The sequence below is a fragment of the Microtus pennsylvanicus genome, chromosome 3 (genome assembly GCF_037038515.1).
Source record: "Microtus pennsylvanicus isolate mMicPen1 chromosome 3, mMicPen1.hap1, whole genome shotgun sequence".
Lineage (NCBI taxonomy): Eukaryota > Metazoa > Chordata > Mammalia > Rodentia > Cricetidae > Microtus > Microtus pennsylvanicus.
Genome location: NC_134581.1, coordinates 142,110,537 through 142,123,175, shown reverse-complemented (window position 1 = coordinate 142,123,175; position 12,639 = coordinate 142,110,537). Strand labels below are relative to the sequence as shown.

The following is a 12,639-nucleotide window of genomic DNA, read 5'->3' as shown; positions in this document are numbered from 1 at the left end:
TGTCATGTGTTTGATTTAAAACTGACACTTAGGTCCCTAGGATTAGTTTTATGGGGTCTGGAGAGATGACTTAGGGTTTAAGAGCATTTATACTTGAAGACCTGGGTTTGATTCCCAGCACCCACATGCTTGTTCATAACCATTCGTAATCCCAGTACCAGGGCATCTGACACCACACCCTTTTCTGATTTGGGGCACCCAGCATATTATACTCATTGTTCACGTACATACATGGATGGAAGACACTCATCCACATGAATAAACCTTAAAACATTCTGAAAGATTAGTTATAGCCAGGCGGTGGTGGCAGCACTCAGGGAGGCAGAGGCAAGCGGATCTCTGAGTTTGAAGCCAGCCTGGACTACAAGAGCTAGTTCCATGACAGCCAGAGATACACAAAGAAACCCTGTCTTGGGAGGAAAAATTAGATTGCCAAACCTAGTGGTTTATGTCTGTGCTCTCATCACTTGGGATGGGTGGCTGAGGCAGGAAGCTCTTCTTAAGCTGGTGAATTCCAGGACAGAAAGGAAAAAAAGAGAAAGCTGACTACGATGTTGAATGTTTTCCTTTTCTGATCTGAGACTCCTGTGGCTTCTGGGCTGCACTGAATTCTGCATATCCGTCTTGGTTCTTATCAGCAACACACTTCTGCTTCCCTTTCCTTTATTTAATTGTCTTTATTTTTAACCTTAACTTTTCCTCTACAGCCCTTTATTTAGCCTGTCCTATGTATTCTGACCTAAGTAAATGGTTCCTTAGGATGGGATATTGAATTCCAGTATGCAAAGAAAAGTGGGTCCCAATCCTGTTGTGTGTGCTGGGTACTGACTGTCTAGTGGGGACTGGTAGCCACTGTGAGTTTCTGTGTTTGCTCTGTGGTGGGTAAGAGGAAGACAGCTGTCTAACTCAGTAGTGTTTCCACAACGCAGCCACTGACTCTGACTTCAGATGGATTTGTTTGTCTCACACTGACACGCTCTATCTCAATCCTTCTAATTTGTGTGCTCTTGCACCAAAGGCATTGCAAGGGTGAGGATCTTCTTAGCCTAAAGAGCACTAAACGCTGCAGTTGTCTTTGGTCCGAAACAAGAAAACTAGGTCAGTTAGTGAAAAGAAGAAAAATGTCCTCTTTGGAGCCCTGTTGCTTTGTCCTGTGGTGTTCCAGCCCCGGCCCTGCCTCCTTCCCAGTGGCCCAGGCTTTATTTCTTCTTTGCTCTGCTGGACTTCTTGAGAGGAAAACTCCACACCAACTTCCTCTGCTATAAATTTTTTCCTTCCTCTCATCTCCTCACGTCTTTTTGCCAACATACACCACTACTTATTCACCCCCTTTAAAAAAAAAAAGCCCACGGCCGTCCTTGGCTCTTTTCTGTCTTTAACACCCTTGTGGGAGTGCTCTATTTTTCTTTGATGTGTCCTTTGGTCTCTAAAAAGCTCTGCCCTGGTTATTTATTCTGCATGGTCCATTTCTGCCTTCCTTCCTCTGCTATCGCGTTTTTCCTTTTTATCCTAGATCATTCCTAAACCGCTTTTTACTCCAGTGCTTACCTTTCCTTGTGATTAAACTCCTTCCTCCAGATACAATAAAAGATGTTTGTGTTCCTATTTTATTGTTATTATCACCATTATTTTATTTTTAAGTTCTCAGTGGCCGGACATGTAACTCGGTGACATGCTTGACTAGCGTACACAAGGCCCTGGTTCAGTCTCCTCCAGTACCATCTGGGCTGGGTGGCGCATGCTTGTAATCCAACCCTCAGGAGGTGGAAGCAGGGTGGTCAGATGTACAAGTCCGGCCAAGGCCAGCTTAGACTAGTAAGAACATGTCTCTAAAGAAAAACAAAAGCATTTTGAGATTCACGTTTCCTGTAAATTCTTCTCTCAACCTGGCGTGTCCAGAATTATAGTGAAACTCACTGACGGGTACTCTAAGTTCATGGCTGGCACTGTGTGAAGAGTTCATGATTCTCGCGCTGGATCCTAAGTGCTTTCCAAGCAAGGATGCCATCATGTATGTGCATGATGCTATCATGTGCACATATACACATAACAGCCCAAGGCAAATACCTACAAATATGGATGTTTAGTATATCACCTTAGAGTAAGCATTACATTTTGGGGATGGAAGATGACATTGGTTTCTGTATTCAGCCTGGAGACGGGTCAGAGGAGATTCACTCATTCCTACGGACTTGAAGAAACCTCACCAAGGAGGCTGAGTGTTCAGCGTTAAGATGGTTTGTAAGGCTGAGGTGAATGGCGGGAACACGGATGGGGGTGCCGACTTCTAAGAGTGTACAATGGCTATGTCTGAACAGCCCAATACTCTGAGACTATGAAGAGTCCTCTTTAGTCTGACTGCAGATATGATCTGTCTGCTAAGACTCACTGAGACTGGGTATAGGCGAAGGCAGGAGGATTGCCATAAGTCTGAGGCCAGCCTGAGCTACAGAGTGAGCTCCTGTCTCATCCCACGTTGTCTCTGTACCATTGGAGCCGTTCTTATCAGAGTTTACATTATTTTTGCTTGTAAGCTATTATGATCATGGTAGTTCCTCCCACCAACAATTATCTCTAGCTCACGACCGCTAGTCCTCATTGACGTCCCTATTCACCTGGGTGCTCTCTCTGCCCTGCTACATTATCTGATTGTGATAATCGTGACTTAAAATTCCATTTGTAGCTCTTGCCCTTCTCACATTTGTAAATTGCTTACATTTTAATAGTTCTTTGAGAATTTCACACATACACACAATGTATTTTAGTTGTATTTCCCCCACTCCTCCCCTAACTATCCACCCTACCTTTATTTTCTTCCTTTTTTTTTTTTTCAGACCAGGTTGGCCTCTAACTCACAGAGATCTACCTGCCTCTGCCTCCTGAGTGCCAGGATTAAAGGCCTGCAACCCCCTCCCCCCTAAATCCTAAAATAGACTTAAAACTGGATTACTAAAAAGGTTTCCAGTCTTTTGTTTGATTTATAATTCTCCTCATTGAAAGCAGCAGTTTGCTGGGCAGTTGCGTCCTGAGGCAGAGGCTGCCTGCTGCACTGTTACATAGCTTCTGTCCCTCCAGAATCCTGACACTGCTCTGTTTTCTGCTCTCTGCATTTCCCTGTAATTCTTCTCTTGGAAACAATTTGGGAGAATTATTATTGTTGTTGTTAGTTTTTTTAAAAGGCTTTGTTTGTTTGTTTGTTTTGTTTTCTCTGCGTTCCCCTGGCTGTCCTGGACCTCACTCTGGCCTGCCTCTGCCTCCCAAGTGCCGGGACTAAAGGATGTTTCACCACTGCGTATCTTAATGTTCATGAATTTGCGTGTCATCCTTGCACGGGGCCGTGCTAATCTCTGGATCATTCCAATTTTAGTATACATACTGCCGAAGCAATCACGAGAATTATTTTTTCAACACGACTCGGTTTCTGTGATTGTCTTTGCTTTGTGTTTTGTTTTTGTGGTATTTTGCTTTGTTTTGAGACAGTTTCATATTGTATCCCTAATAGTCTGGAACTCTCTATATACACAGAGTTCACCGGTGTATCTGCCTCCCCAGTGCTGGGGTTATAGGTGCTCACAATGCCAGGCAACCATCTTACTTTTTGAGACAGGGGTCTCACTAAACCTTTTCTGCTGGACTGACTGGATTCACCTATCCCTGTCTCCCCCATACTGGGATTATAGGTGTACACCATCACATCTGGCTTTCACGAGGGTGCTGGGAAGCTGAACAGGGGCCCCCACACTTGTGTAACCAGCACTTTACTGGCTGAGCTATCTCCCCAGCCAGAAGCTACTTTTTAAAATTAGATTTAAAATTTTTATTTTATGCGTGTAGGTGTTTTGTATAGGTGTTTTGACAGTGCACGGCATTTATGCCTGGTGCCCACAGAGGTCAGAAGAAGGCATGGGATGCCCTGGGACTGGAGTTAGAGGTGGTGGTGAGCTGCCAGGTGGGTGCTGGGAATCAAAACTGGGTCCTCTGGCTGGCCAGTGCTTTTAGCCGCTCAGCCGTCTCTCCAACTCCACAGAAACTACTGCTTGTGAGTTTTGTTTAAGAGATAGGAAAGGAAACAAGAACAACAGACAATAAAGGAACGTGAGTAACAATAAGCCAAAAAAGAATGAGAGGAGGATGAGACACTAGGTGACAGCGTAGGGACACAGCTGTGGTGTCCTCGGTGGACCAAGCATATTTATGCTTAGGAGACTGGCAAAGAAATGATAAGCCTCTTTAGCAGACCTGGATGCAAAACAAAGGGTCAGAGAGCTGGCTCAGCAACCAAGAGCACTTGGTGCTCTTGCAAAGGACCCAGACTTGGTTCTCAGCACCCATGTGAGAATTCACAGCCAACTCCAGATCCTGGGCTCAGATTCCCTCCTCTGGTATCCATGGGCACGGTACACAGATGATGCACACACATGCATGCAGACAAACACTCACAAACATGAAATAAAAAGAAATCTTTTTTTTTAAATGCAAAACTTAAAAAGCTGACCGAAATGCTGTCTGTAGTGTGTCTGTTGGAGCAGCTTTGAGGTGTGCCGCAGCTTTAGGATCAGGGATGAAAAGAAAACGTTAGATATTTCTTCAAAAGAATGCTCAAATAACATCCGGGCCAGTGGAGGTAGCATGTCTGTAACCCCAGCACTTGGAAGGCTAAGGTAGGAGGGTTGCTTCAAGTTTAAGGCCAGCCTGGGCTACATAAGTACCAGGCCAGTCTGGGTTACACAGTTAGACACTGTCTAAAACAAGACAAAAAACAAAACACAGCGTCTTTGACCCCCTTGGTAGGAGACAGTCTCATGAACCTGTAGGCTCCTGAACTCTTCAGTGAGCTACCAAATCAGAAATGCTAGACGTGAGATCCAGAGATCTGAATTTTATATGACGATCCCTTCGACCCTCCATTAAGTAACTCTTCTGTCCTAGGCCTGACCCTCCTGCGGCATAACTGTTACCTTGCCCACATTTTTTCCCTGCATGTCTTCCTGGTGCTCCAGCTCTGCTTCCGCTCTTGGCCTCTGATGCCAACGCAAATAGGGAGGCCTCAGGTTACCAGGACAACCAAAGCACAGGAAACCATAAAGGTTCAGCACCCCCACAGGCATCATGGCCAGTGACTGTGCTGCTCGCTTTTTTCTTAGGGACCAAGTCATGCATCTTACACCCTGTGTCCCAAAGTCCTGATGCTAGAAGGTAGCCCAGCCCACACCACACCCTCACTTTCCTGAGGTGGTGGGATTTAATGGGTCTGGGGAGGGACAGTGAATGAAGCTTTTGTTCCAACACTGCTGTTTCATATCGCCTTGACAGCAGTCAGATTTTGTAGTGAGAATTGTATTTCCCTGAAGTCTGGTTAGATCACAAGCTTGGATGGCAGGATTCCTATTACATGGAGCCTCTAGTCTTGAATGGTTTTTTGATACCCTCTCCCCCACTAGATGCCTTCATAGTTTGCTTTGAACCAAAAGGTTTAGCCCTCTACTTTTGATACACTGAGAGCAGCTAATGTTTAGCCTGGAACGAATAGTTGCCAAATAATAAAATGTGGGTTCTACTTAGGTGTCGTTATCAGAGCTAGTCAAGAGCATTCATCTTGCAGTCATCTTTTAAAGTCAGGAGTAAAAGAAAATGAGAATCTACTTGCACTTAAAAATGTTGAATTGAAGCCAGGCTTGGTAGCTTGTGTATGTAATCCCAGCACTAAGGAAGTTGAGGCAGAAGGATCACTGTGCATTCAAAATCACCCTGGACTAGATAGTGAGTTCCAGAACAGACTGGACTAGAGTAAGACACGTGTGTGTGTGTGTGTGTGTGTGTGTGTGTGTGTGTGTGTGTGTGTGTTGGGGGCCGGATGTGAAAGATCTGAAATTAGGAAACACAAGGGTTGTCTTTGTGGACTATTCATGGCAAGAAGTAACAAGGAAGACGAGGTAGTCAGGCAGACTTGATAGCTCTCTTCCTGTGAAGATGTCCAGGACGGATTGCACTCTATTGCTTTAGCTCCAGAAAGTAGAACAAGAACATTTAAAAAAAAATCACTACAGGCCAGGCGGTGGTGGCACACGTCTTTAATCTCAGTACTCAGGAGGCAGAGACAGGAGGATCTCTGTGAGTTCAAGGCCAGCCTGGTCTACAAAGCAAGTTCTAGAACAGCCAGAGCAACACAGAGAAACCCCCGTCTTGAAAAAACAAAACAAAACAAAAGAAAACGGTCACCATTAGCACAGGTTCAGACGTTTGGGTGTTAAATTGTTATAAGAAGAGTGAGGCAGATTTAACAGAACTCAGTTCATCTGTTCTATGACTTCATGTCAACTATTCAAATTTATTTTTATTTATTTTATGAGAGAGGCTCTCACCATGTAGTCTTGGCTCACCTGGAACCCACTCTGTAGACCAGGTTGGCCTCAAACTCAGAGATCTGCCTGCCTCTGCCTCTGCTGGGATTTTAGGCGTGCGCCTCCATACCTGGCTTCTGTTCAACATTTTCAGGCATTTAACTGCAAGCAGCACTCAAATAATTTTTTTTCTGGGTATCTCTGCCAACTTCACACCTTGGGCCATTGGATAATAGAGCTCGCAAGGACTTGGGAGGTTTCGGAGGCTTTTCCCCCTGGCCTCCTGGAGGTTCAAGAGTGTCTGGGAAGCGGCAGTGGGACAGAGCTCTGGGGCCTTTATCCTGCTCTAACTAGAACAATCTTGCTTTTATTTTATTTTTTATTGTGAATTTATATTCATGCTGTCTGGGCGTGGGAGCCATGGTGAATATATGGAGGGCAGAGGACAACTGTGTATAGCCAGTTTTCTCCTTCTGCCCCATGTGCGTCCTGGGGATTAAACATGGGTAACCAAGCTTGTGTCTCGCTGATCCTGTTTCTTTCACACATTAGATTTCCTGCAAGACTTTTTTCCCAGAAAATAAAGGGGGGGCTGTTAAAATACAAGTCAAAGTCTCTGATATGGTAATATAATTTTATTGACAAAGAAACTGAGATAATGAAACAGGGAAATTCTATCTCAAAGGCCACACAGTCAATAAATTTTACAAGTCGCCTCCAAAGCTCACCATTATTTTTTTCTCGGTAGTGCTGAGGATTGTGGGGATTGTGTGTGTGTGACCGCTAATCAAGTGCTCTGCCACGAAACGGCATCCCCAAGTCCTCAGTCCTTCTAATTAGAGATCGTCCCTTTCATTTTCATCTTACCTGATGGTTCACCGAAACGTTCTGGCCACCACTCTAATCTAGAACAGCATTTCTTCTGATCTATTATCTATTGACTGAAACAGGGTCCCACTGTGTATTAACTACCACCCCGTCCCCTTGCCGTCCAGTCTCCCTCTTGCTCTGTATCGCTCACTCCACGGCTATCTTTGTGTACGCCATCTGGTGTTTCGAAGCAGTTTACTATCTAGCCACTTCGGGTGGTTGACCTCCCCACCCTGCTGTCTCTGCCGCCTCCCAGTGCTTGGATTTCAGGTTCTTACTCCCTGCTATTTTTGTAGCTCTTGAAACATTGCCAGGCCTGAGATGTCTCTGCTTGACAGCCTCCTCCACGCGTGCGCCATGCACTGGGTCCCAGTCACGCACACGTGCAATGAATAATAATAGAAATGATGGGCCAGGCGGTGGTGGCGCACGCCTTTAATCCCAGCACTCGGGAGGTAGAGGCAGGCGGATCTCTGTGAGTTCGAGACCAGCCTGGTCTACAAGAGCTAGTTCCAGGACAGGCTCCAAAACCACAGAGAAACCCTGTCTCGAAAAACCAAAAAAAAAAAAAAAAATAATAGAAATGATGGTGAAGTTTGGCAGAAAGAGCCATCTGTCTGTAGTGAGGCAGGACAGAAAGGGAAATTATTGGGACAGGAGAAAGGAAGTGAGATTCTCTGGAGTCTCATTCAAGCCTCTTCTTAGCTGGAAAGAATTCTAAAACAATTAATACCTGATGTAAAGGCGGCCAACATAGAAATAATATTTAGGTATGAAGACGACGTTTTAAACTTTTGAAAGTTACATTAGTTTATTTAGTGTGTGTGAGTGTGTGTTTGTGTGTTGTTTGTTATGTGCACAGGTGAGCTTGTGTGCACTGGCAAGCCACAGCACACGCGTGAAGGTCAGAGGACTTGCAGGAGTCAGGTCTCTTCTTCCACCATGTGGGTTCCAGGAGCAAACTCAGGTTGTTAGACGTAGAGACAAGTGCCTTTACCCATAAGCCATCTTACCAGACGAAACATTTAATTCTAAAACAGAACCAGGCTTAAGGTCAAGAGAGAGGAAAGGGGTGGGGTGGGCTACTCTACTACTAGCTATTCCCGAAATTCCTTTCTGCATTGAAGCCACACATCCTGACCTGAGTATGACCAGAGTCCAGGTCCCTAAGTATCTAGAGGAACTCCTTAGGCTGCTGAAGGGAAGGAGGCAGTGGGGAGTCATGTCTCCTGACTGTCCCCTTAAACACTGACGTATAAGAATTCAGAGTGACAACTCAGTGTATTTTGGATCACTTAGTAATGTATTCTGATCATTGTTTCCTCTCCTACTTAGCATTCTTTAGCGTGCTCCTTGTCTGCGGAGTGTGAGCACAATCCATCCTGGCTGAATCATTAACACGCTGTATAGTAGTGACATTAACTAGGGATTTCAGGCCTCATGCGTGCTAGGCTAGTGCTTTACCACTGACTCACTCTTCTTTCTTTCTTTCTTTCTTTCTTTCTTTCTTTCTTTCTTTCTTTCTTTCTTTCCTTCCTTCCCTCCTTCCTTCCTTCCCTCCTTCCTTCCTTCCTTCCTTCCTTCCTTCCTTCCTTCCTTCCTTCCTTCCTTTTTTATTTTTGTGTGTGGTTTTTCAAGACAGGTTTTCTCTGTGTAGTTTTGGAACCTGTCCTGGAACTTATTTTGTAGATCAGGCTGGCCTCAGACTTACAGAGATCCAGTTGCCTCTGCCTCCCAAGTGCTGGGATTAAAGATGTGTGCCACCACCACCTGGCTACCAGTGATTCTATTCCCCAACCCCCATATATGCAATGTGCAATTTTTCTTCAGATTTGATAAGAAGATAGAAAATGTGCCAGATTTGATGGCGCACACCTATAATCCTAGAACTCCAAAGGCAGGGACAGCATGATCTAAGTACAGAGGCCAGCTAGGGCCACATAGCAAAGCCCTGTCTCAGCCCAAACAAGTAAATATCATGGCTCATAAAAAGCCACGTAACAATATGGATGATATAATGCTACTTATATCAAACATGGTGTGATTTAAAAAACCAGAAAGAGATATAAAATTATCTGAACGAGAACACATCAAACTGAACACAGACATTAGTTCTAATGAGAGAAAAGACAAGGACAGAGAAGGAAAGGAGGATCTGAAGTATTTCTCTTACGATTAATATTGTGCGTGAGGTGGCAGGTGCCTTTACAGGGGCAGAGTGTGTGTCACGGCATGCATGTGGAGTTGGTTCTCCTTTTTCACCCTTGTGTGGGTTCCAGGGATGGAACTTGCCCAGGCTAGCACAGCAAGTGTCTTTCCCCGGGGCCCTCAGGTCCTTGTTTTCCAGGACTACAAGTTGAATCCAGTTCCTTGCCCATGACAAGCAAACACTCCCCTGAGCTGTGTTCCCAACACTAAAATGCTCACATCACTACTCTGAAACCTTCTCGTGGGAAGAGGGGAATCTGAGGAGCCAGGTTCAGAACAGACAAAAGAGGGCCTGACACCAGGGACTGCTCAGCTGCTTGCCAGGCTCTTGCCAATGCTGACCTTTGCCTTACTTCTCCTATCACCAAGGAAGCCATAACGCCAGCAGGTGATTTGGTTAGGTGCCACCGTCGTCTCTGGTAGCAAAGAGCACATGTGCTGTTGCTGAGTTCCCGGCACCCATGGCTAGGAGCTGTGACCAGTAGTTCACATTCGCCTGGCCCTCCAGCTCTAGGGGATGCAATGGCCACCCACAAACACATACCCACCCTCTCTCTCTCTCTCTCTCTCACACACACACACACACAAAATAAGGGATGTTTTTAAAAGAAGGAAATAAAGTAAAAACTGAAAGAAGAACCTAAGGATTCCCCATGTTCCCGTTTGGGGGCAGAGTGAAGAACTTGTTTCTTCCAACAAGGTCAGTACACAGAGAGGGGAGAATACTGCTGGAAAGGACATCAGAGAAAGTTGACGTGTCTGTTGTGACCAGAAATGACAGATGTCCAGCTTACTGAAACCCACCAGCCCCCTTTCTTATCTACACGCCTTGATCCTAGTCCTTTTCTATTTTGCTTTTTGTTTTTGTTTTTGTTTTTCCGAGACAGGATTTCTCTGTAGCTTTGGAGCCTGTCCTGGAACTCACTCTGTAGACTAGGCTGGTCTCGAACTCACAGAGATCCGCCTGCCTCTGCCTCCCAAGTGCTGGGATTAAAGGTGTGTGCCACCACCACCCAGTATCCTTTCTGTTTAAACTTTCGTCTAGCCAAAGCCCCTCTGGTGTGGTTTGAACACATGCTGAGGGGTGAGAGCCGTGAGGTAAGGGACCAGAGTGGAGAAACGTGAGAGGGAGCAGGTAGGGCAGTCAGTGGCTTGATTTTTTTTCTTTTTCTTGTGTCTTTTTGGTGACTGATAGTCAAAGTTGGCTAAGTTACTAAGAGAGCCCACATTCATCTAGCTGTCCTAACAATCTACAGGTCCAATGGGAAACCACACTTCTCTGTGTCATAGTGATGGTGCCAGAGACACGTCTGTCCATCTCCCGCCCCAGCATCTACCTGATGTTCTCTTGGAAGGTTCAGGAGCCAATCAGATGATGTTGTCAACGTGTTCTGCTTTGCCATAATGGAGAGTGTTTACTTTGGGAGCAGCAACCTTCTGCTGATGTCTTATTATGTGCAATTTTTATTGAAGCTTGGGATGGTCTTTAAAGAACAGATATGACAGCTTAAGTGTGTGGTCCCGGCACTCTGGAAGCTGAACCATGAGGATCTGTATTCAGAGCAAGCCCGGGCTACTTAGCCTGAACTATAGAGTGAAACTGTCTCAAATAAGTAAGTAAGTAAGTAAGTAAGTAAGTAAGTATGTAAGTAAGCAAGGTTAACTCATGAGAGGGCATACATTTCCCCTAACCTGTCCTTTCCACTGAACGGAGAACCTCTGCTATTTCAGAAAGCCAAAAGGAACAAGACTAATCCCATTATAATTACCTGATAAACCTTTGCCTTGGTTGCTTCGGGCCAGCTACAGTTGATAACAGCAATGACTTAAAAGTAACTCCTTAACTGCTTCAGAAAACTGTATCAAAATATAATTTACACTTAGCAGATTGTAACCATCTAGTGCCCAGGAAAGAAACAGAACACCTCTGTTCCTCCCCTCTCTCTTTTAAAAGATTTAGGTTTTTTTTTTTTTTTTTCGAGACAGGGTTTCTCTGTGGCTTTGGAGCCTGTCTTAGGTTTTTTTGTTTTTTTTTTTCCGAGACAGGGTTTCTCTGTGGCTTTGGAGCCTGTCCTGGAACTAGCTCTGTAGACCAGGCTGGTTTCGAACTCCCAGAGATCAGCCTGCCTCTGCCTCCCGAGTGCTGGGATTAAAGGCGTGCGCCACCATCGCCAAGCTAAAAGATTTAGTTTTAATTATGTGTGAACCCATGTGGATGTGAGCCTGTGAGCAGCAGTTAGCTGTGGAGGTGGAGGTCTGAGGAAGGTGTCAGAAGCCCTGGAGCTGGAGTTGACAGGCAATTGTAAACTGCCCGATATGGGTGTTTGGAACTGAACTTGGGTACCCTGTAAGAGCAGTACACATTCTTAACCAGCCTCCCCTTTTTGTGTGTGATAAAATCTTGTTATGTTTCTCAAACTCAAGCAACCCTCCTGCCTCAACCATTTTCATATCTGGGTCTACGGGCGTGTACCACTGTGCCCAGCTCTGCACTATCCTTCAAAGCCATCCTCGAGCCTACCCCAGACAGCTCCTCACACCGACTCTTTGTTTGCTTTGCTTTGTAGACCAGGCTGGCCTCGTAATCACAGAGATCATCTGGCTCTGCCTCCTGAGTGCTGGGATTAAAGACCTACACCACCATGCCCAGTGATCTGACTTTTGTTTTGCCTGTTGTTGCCCTTCATGTAAATGGAGTCACAGAGACCTGACCTGCATTTGGCTTCTTCAATTCAGCATACTGTTTTTCATATTTATTCAAGTCTTTGTGAATATCACTAGTTTCTTTTTTTGATCTTTCTGATGGGCAATGTTCGATTGTAAGAATATACTATTCCATAATTTCTTTATCCTCTCATATTTCTGTGGACATTTGGTTGTTTACACTTTTTAGAAACTGCTTTCGAGAAGAGTCTTTTGTGTACACATTCTTGTATGAATTGCTGGGGGTGACATTGTAAGTACCATAATACGTGATTCTTTCATCTGACAAAGAATAAACTAGCCCAGCCCTTGGGAGGTAGGGCACAGAAGGACCAGGAGTTCAAGGCCAGTCTTGGCTGTTTAGCATGCTTGAAGCTAGTCTGGGCTGCATGAACCCCTACCCCTGTGTGTGTGTCTGTGTGTGTGTGTACATAATAAATAAAGTGATTGATGGTACCACACACAATGCTAGATCCTGTGATCCTATAATCCCGGCACTCAGTAGACAGGGCAGGAG

At 45.2% G+C, this 12,639-nt stretch overlaps 1 pseudogene; it reads right to left on the bottom strand.

Annotated features, from left to right (window-relative positions):
• Nucleotides 1-3,288: 3,288 nt before the first annotated feature.
• Nucleotides 3,289-3,388, bottom strand: LOC142847411 (U6 spliceosomal RNA; annotated as a pseudogene).
• Nucleotides 3,389-12,639: the final 9,251 nt, after the last annotated feature.